The sequence below is a fragment of the Tachypleus tridentatus genome, chromosome 8, assembly GCF_004210375.1.
Source record: "Tachypleus tridentatus isolate NWPU-2018 chromosome 8, ASM421037v1, whole genome shotgun sequence".
NCBI lineage: Eukaryota > Metazoa > Arthropoda > Merostomata > Xiphosura > Limulidae > Tachypleus > Tachypleus tridentatus.
This window is the reverse complement of record NC_134832.1, coordinates 57,595,373-57,601,677: the sequence shown is the minus strand read 5'-3', so window position 1 is coordinate 57,601,677 and position 6,305 is coordinate 57,595,373. Positions and strand designations below refer to the sequence as shown.

General features: G+C 32.2%; 1 pseudogene across 1 annotated transcript in view; it reads right to left on the bottom strand.

Moving 5' to 3' along the window:
* Window positions 1-2,040: 2,040 nt before the first annotated feature.
* Window positions 2,041-6,305, bottom strand: part of LOC143222442 (rho guanine nucleotide exchange factor 28-like) — a 148,866-nt pseudogene continuing 144,601 nt past the window's right edge. The window contains exon 47 of the transcript XR_013012234.1: window positions 2,041-5,403. The product of XR_013012234.1 is annotated as a rho guanine nucleotide exchange factor 28-like (transcript). The remainder of the gene's footprint in view (window positions 5,404-6,305) is intronic.

Here is a 6,305-nt window from a genome sequence, read left to right as displayed (position 1 = left end):
AAAACAAATAAAACATCACAAGAAACATAACCTTTCTTCATATAATCATGCATACATATACAAAAATTGTTACATTAAAATAACTTGAGCCAATCAGATTAGTTGTACACGCACGAGCAACCAACCGTGCAGAGAAATACTTTCATTAAAAGTTGCGCAGATAGCCCTCGTGTACCTTTGCTCGAAATTAAAAACACAAAAACAAACAAACCATTAAAAGTTCTTTTCACAATCTATTTAGTCCGATTTTCCGTAAAGAAGTCTTTCGCTTTCCATTTCTTAAATTACCCACTCCTGTGAATTATACTTCTGGTGCAAAAACCAACGAATGTAGAATATTCGGCATTCTTTCAGATAGGCCTAAACAAACTCCCGAGTTTCGCCTAATTTCACTTTAAAGCAAACATAACGTATAAATGAATCGTATATTAAGTTTGCTATAGTTAAAATTAAACTTTCAAATAATTACGTAATGTAATTTGTGTATTATCAAGAATATATTTACTCATATTGAACTACGGAAACATTTTTAGATCATAAGAATCGATAAGCAAGAAATGCAATTGAAAAATATATACAGAAAAGAAAAACTTTAGTTTCTGTTAAAATTAAACAGTGGATTTACAAACCTCTCTTTTTTAGGAACATTATGGAACTGTGATTTTAAACCAACTTGTTAAATAAGTTGAAATAACGTACGGAAAACGGACAAGTACCCTTGCGGGAAAATGAGTCGTTTTTTTTTAATGTAGTTTTAAGCAACCATTCCAAGATGTATATATAATGCACATCTAGTGTTGTTTTAAATCTGTAGAACAAAAACAAAAAAACAGTTGATACAAATAAATGTCCTACTGAATTACTATCATACAATACAGGATAATCCACTGACAGACAACCCAATAATTCTAAATATAATACCTACCCGACAAAACTGCAACACATCTGTTAACTCTAGCTCATGCAAAACATATGGTTTATGACGAAAGGAATCCCCCAAGAGTAAAAGATTTAATAACTGTGCGGAGATTAATGGAAGACGAATTAAAATGGTTTCTCCGTTCGTTCAGTGGGGTATCTACAGCCTATTGGTTAAAGAGATTTTGTTGTTTTACGAGTTACGAAAATGTATCGCAAGCCGTTGTTGTGTTGACAAATATTGATTGTCTTCAAGTTACTCCTAACAAGATTCTGAGCAGTAAAGTTAACATTTTGTAATGTACATGATAAACCACACCTCTATAGGTCAATATTTCAGGTTACCACAGGTAGAAAATTCAACGTAAGATTTAAGTTTGCAAAAGGAGAAACATACATCGATGAACCACTTAGTGATAGTTTTATATGGGAAGAAATATTGCAGGAAGGCATATGAAATGTTTGTTTTCGAATTTCGCGCAAAGTTACGCAAGAGCTATATGCACTAGCCATCCCTAATTTAGCAGTGTTAGACTAAAGGGAAGGCAGCCAGTTATCATCACCAACTCTTGGGCTACTCTTTTACCAACGAATAGTGGGATTGACCGTCATATTATAAAGCCCCCACGGCTAAAAGAGCAAGCATGTTTGGTGTGACGGGGATTCGAACCCACGACCCTCAGATGACGAGTCGAACGTCTTATCCTACCTGGGAAATTTTATTTTTGTTGTAACTTTTAAAACTGAAAATATAAATTTTAAGAGATTTAGCAAAATAACCATTTTCTTATATTCTACAATTTTAAATTTGCAATACTTTTTGTTTAAGTATGATGAACTGGTCAAAATTTTGTACAGTATGGAACTTAACGAATTTCTGCGTCACTAAAAATATTTTAGTTATCATACGAAAAATAAAGTTCTATGAGATTAAAGGTAGTTAAAACACGTATATCATCACTGTTCCATATAAATTACAATTTTTGAGTTTCACACTGCATAATGTAGTTGGAGGGATCACGGATAAAACTACATTTATATAGAGTATTATTTTTATAACTCAGTACAGTATAGTTAAAAAAAACTCGTACTAAAAAGCTATACCACGAAATAATACTTTCATGTTAATAATTTCTTTATTGTACAATGAACACACGTATGTACAAATATTCAGTACAACTATATAGACAAACTTGCTTAATTATCATACTAAGTTTTATTCAAATTTTGAAATTAATTAGAAACTTTAACTGAACTACGTTTTCCAAACTTCGTGCTACAAAAAATGCAAACAAATAGCAGTGTGATACGAGATGTATCAATATAAAAACAAAATCCACAAACTGTTTTACTTTCTCAATTAAAATTAAAACAATAGCTGTATGCTTGAGCAGTAAAACAGACGGAGAATAAATTATTTTTTTTATTATAACTTCAATTGTTATAACGTTATACCTCATTGATACTTCTGTTGAAATATCACATTGAATTCCAACTTTCTCTATTCTTTTACTGATACAAGTAAACCATTAATGTCAAATAATTTAGCCCCATAAATGATACACTGTAGATCTCCAAGTAAAAGTTCTATAATTTTAAGTTTAAGAAAAACAAACTTGGCAGAATTTGGATACTATTATTACACCTTTTCAGATACTGCAATGTAAAAATTACACTTTCTTATAGCTATATTCTGTATTCAGTGTAAGTTTCACGTAAGTTACAAGATTATGAATTTTCTTCCTTCAGGGTAAAAGAATGAAAATATCTTTTAAATGCAAATTTCATTCTCAGATAAAAAGTTTCAAACAAATTATTTTTGCACTGTGACAATTTCCTCTAAATAACAAGCCATATTTTCTTTCTCAAAAGCGATGTTTACTGATACGTGTCACTAATGACAAAGTCCAGAACAGATACCTTAAAACTTAAAGCAACTGAAGGTAAACACGTTCAAATCGTAAGGAACTAAATACTAAGAAAGGATACAAGATGTAGCTAAGTTGAAAAAGGCGGTTACTGGAACAGTCTATCGTAAAAGATATTAACTTGAAAACATAGGTACAGTAATTGTTTAATAAAAGAATAATTATCTTATTGCTTATATACATGGTAATTCACATCTGTTAATTATAATCACATTAAGATTGAGTTACTTGAAGTTTAAGAAAGTTATTTCTCATGTCAGAGGAATAATATACAGTACACAACGAACATTTTTGTCGACCAACCACAAGAAAACATTTGTTCCTTCTAGAAATGCTGTTCAAATTGAACAAGGGACAATGTGAACTATTTTCTTAAAGTACTAGAATTCATATTTCCAACAAACTGTATTAAAACAAACTGAAACATCTGCTAAAAACAAACATTTACAGCTGACATCACCATTACAGTAATGTGTTAATATTAAAAGCTAAAGAACACAAGTTAGTTTTCAAAGCACAAGAGTTTGATGGCTATCACAAAACTTAAGAGCTAAAATGGGAAAACTTAAATATTAAGAGAACACACATGAAAAATGCAACACCCTTTTCAGACTGGTCCTTAATGGTATAATGGAATGCACAGAAAAACTTCAATACAATTGAAACACCAATTACATTTTTAGCCAATAAAAATGTTTTCAAATATCGTGGAGTTCACGAGCAGTACACGATTCAGTTTGCTCGACATGTTTTAATATTTAAACTACATACCAGTTGAATACTACTTTTTTTCCCTCTTTTCTTTATGTATTTCAAAAAACAACATCACAAATCCAAGGATTAATTAATCTAACTTGATATAAAGCCTATACACAACAAAGTTTTCTCACTTCCATAGTTATTTCCAGATTCACAGAAAAATACTTTTATTAATAAAATTATTATATATACACACAAGATGACAGAGAAAGCTTACGCTTCTTCGGGTACTCTCTTCAACACAATTTGTAAATAGTTTTTATTAATTACGTTAATGAGCTTTAATGCCTAAAATTCTTTTTTACATTTATAATACACAAGCAAGACTTTTTCATATACACTTGAGATAAACTTACACAGAGGCTTGATAAACAGCTTAAGCCTAACCATAAACAGCTTAAGCCTAACCACTGGATTAAAAGATTTATTTTTAATAAAGCTGAAGTGCAAATCCGACTTATGGAGGTTATTTTAGGGGGCCTTATGGCATTGAAAAGTCCTTGTTCTTCTGTATTATATTTATAAATTACATTTATGAATTGGACATTAATTTGAAAAAACTAAATTACAAGTACAATCTCAGTATATCAAGCCTACACTAAGCCTAATGAAGTAATGGAAAAATACATTTTTCTCACTATAAAGAAAGTCACTTAATCAGATTTTTATTTTCTGTGCTGATTTCAAACTGGCACAGAAAAATTTCTCTGACGCTTACTAGAAAAAAAAAAAAAAAACGTACAAAAAATGGTGCAAAAAAATTGGTCACTCACCATAGAGAAAGTGTAACATTTGGTCACAAGGGTGAGTGAGGACTCTTGCATAAAAGTCACAAATACAAATTATTTTAAAGTATGATTGTCTGATGCAATTCTACTTTTGCAAAATAAAAAGCTCTAAATAATGAAGGACCATGATAGCATCTTGCTTCACAAAATCTATACAATACTGTACAACGGTTTCAGGTTATCTAACAGAATATTTCATGAGGGTTTTTAGCCTTGGCTCGTTTGTCCTCTTTTGTTCGATTCTTTGGTTTGATGCATTTTTCTCCACATTCAGGTACAGTTGGTGGCAGAGATGTTGCTTTGTTCATATCTGTGTGCATCTGGGCTGGACTGCTACCTGCTCTGATGTGTAGAGGTGCGGGTAGGGTGGATGTTGAAGATGTCACTGCACTCTGTGATCTCTGGGGAACTTTTCTTTCGCATTCTAAGACTCGACTTATTCCTGTTAATGGAGCGGAACTTGCAGCTAGTTTCAGTGGTAACATCTGTTGTGGTTCGGAGAGACTGCTAGCCACTATTCCATTGGCACCAACTGGACTGCTGGCAAGTTTCAGAGGAAGTTGTTGCTTGATAGAGGGATTGGCCAACTGCCTTTGCATATTAGCAGCACCACGTAAATGCATCGGTATTCCCTCTCTCTTGCTGCCAGACAACATGCCCGAGGAACCGCAAGACACTGGAGAACGTGGATCCTGTTTGGCTCTACGATCACGTGCATCTGTATGTAACGTCTTCGAAACAATTCCTTCTTTACTTGTGTTATGACAGAGATCCAGTCCTGTCCTCGAAGACTGACCCTTAACTAAGGAACCCACTGCATCTCTTCCACTGGAATGTGCAGCCACCAACTTTGAGTCATCTCTTTGAATGTCACAGTCTTTAGCTTGCCCAATGTTAACCACATTCATTGATGGGCTCAGAATGATTCCTTCTTTCTGTAGAGCTTCAAGTTTTCTATACAGCAACTCTCTCTGATGCTTTATGTCTTCTTGCTCCTTCCTTACTTGTTCCTGAATAAAAATATTCATGATTGGTACTCAATGAACTTTCAGAACCATGTACTTATTTTGATATCAAATTTCAGGATTTTAAGTTCATTTTATATGATTTATCCATGCAGCTAGGTTTTTTTTTTTAAATATTTCCTCCATTTGTAATGCATTGCTAATTAATTTTTTTAATACTAAAATACTGTATTACCTTAACCTGTTTAGTGCCATAGATGAGATAACTCATCTAAGCCTATCGGTAACACTGCCACGGACGAGGTAATTCATTCTCAATAATATCTAACTTCAACACTGGATGTTAGCACCATACATGCATTTGACCTACTTAGAAATTTGTTCACTTTCAATCCAAAATGGCACCACAAAAAAAGTTACAAAATGAAGAAGCATAAGAGTTGTATTGTAGCAGCTGAAATACTTGGCAGTCAACAGGCTAAATTATCTTTCACAGTAAGAAATGTACTATTTAATAATTTACATTTTATAACATTAGCATACATAAACAAGCACCGAAACAAGTTTCATCTATCAGGTAGTCTAAGATGTTGTAAAATAAATTTAACTTAATCCCACTTAAAGGTTACTTGTTGCCATCGTAAAAAATACCACACAATGGGTTCCTGATCAGATCAAATTAAAACTTATTTGAGAGACAATCAAGTATCGAATATACAATAATATCAAGAATATAGAGACAAGCTTCAACACGAAAGTCAGATACATGTTGCTTGTAAAATGCATATGAAGTTAATCTTTAAATGTAAACATTTACTTCTGCTAGTTTTATCTCAGTAAAAGAACATTCTATTCTTAGTTGCAAGTAGAGTTATTCAAGTAAATATTAATATGCAATGAATAAATAAGAAGTACATAATAAAAAAAATGACTTAAAGAAGACAGTA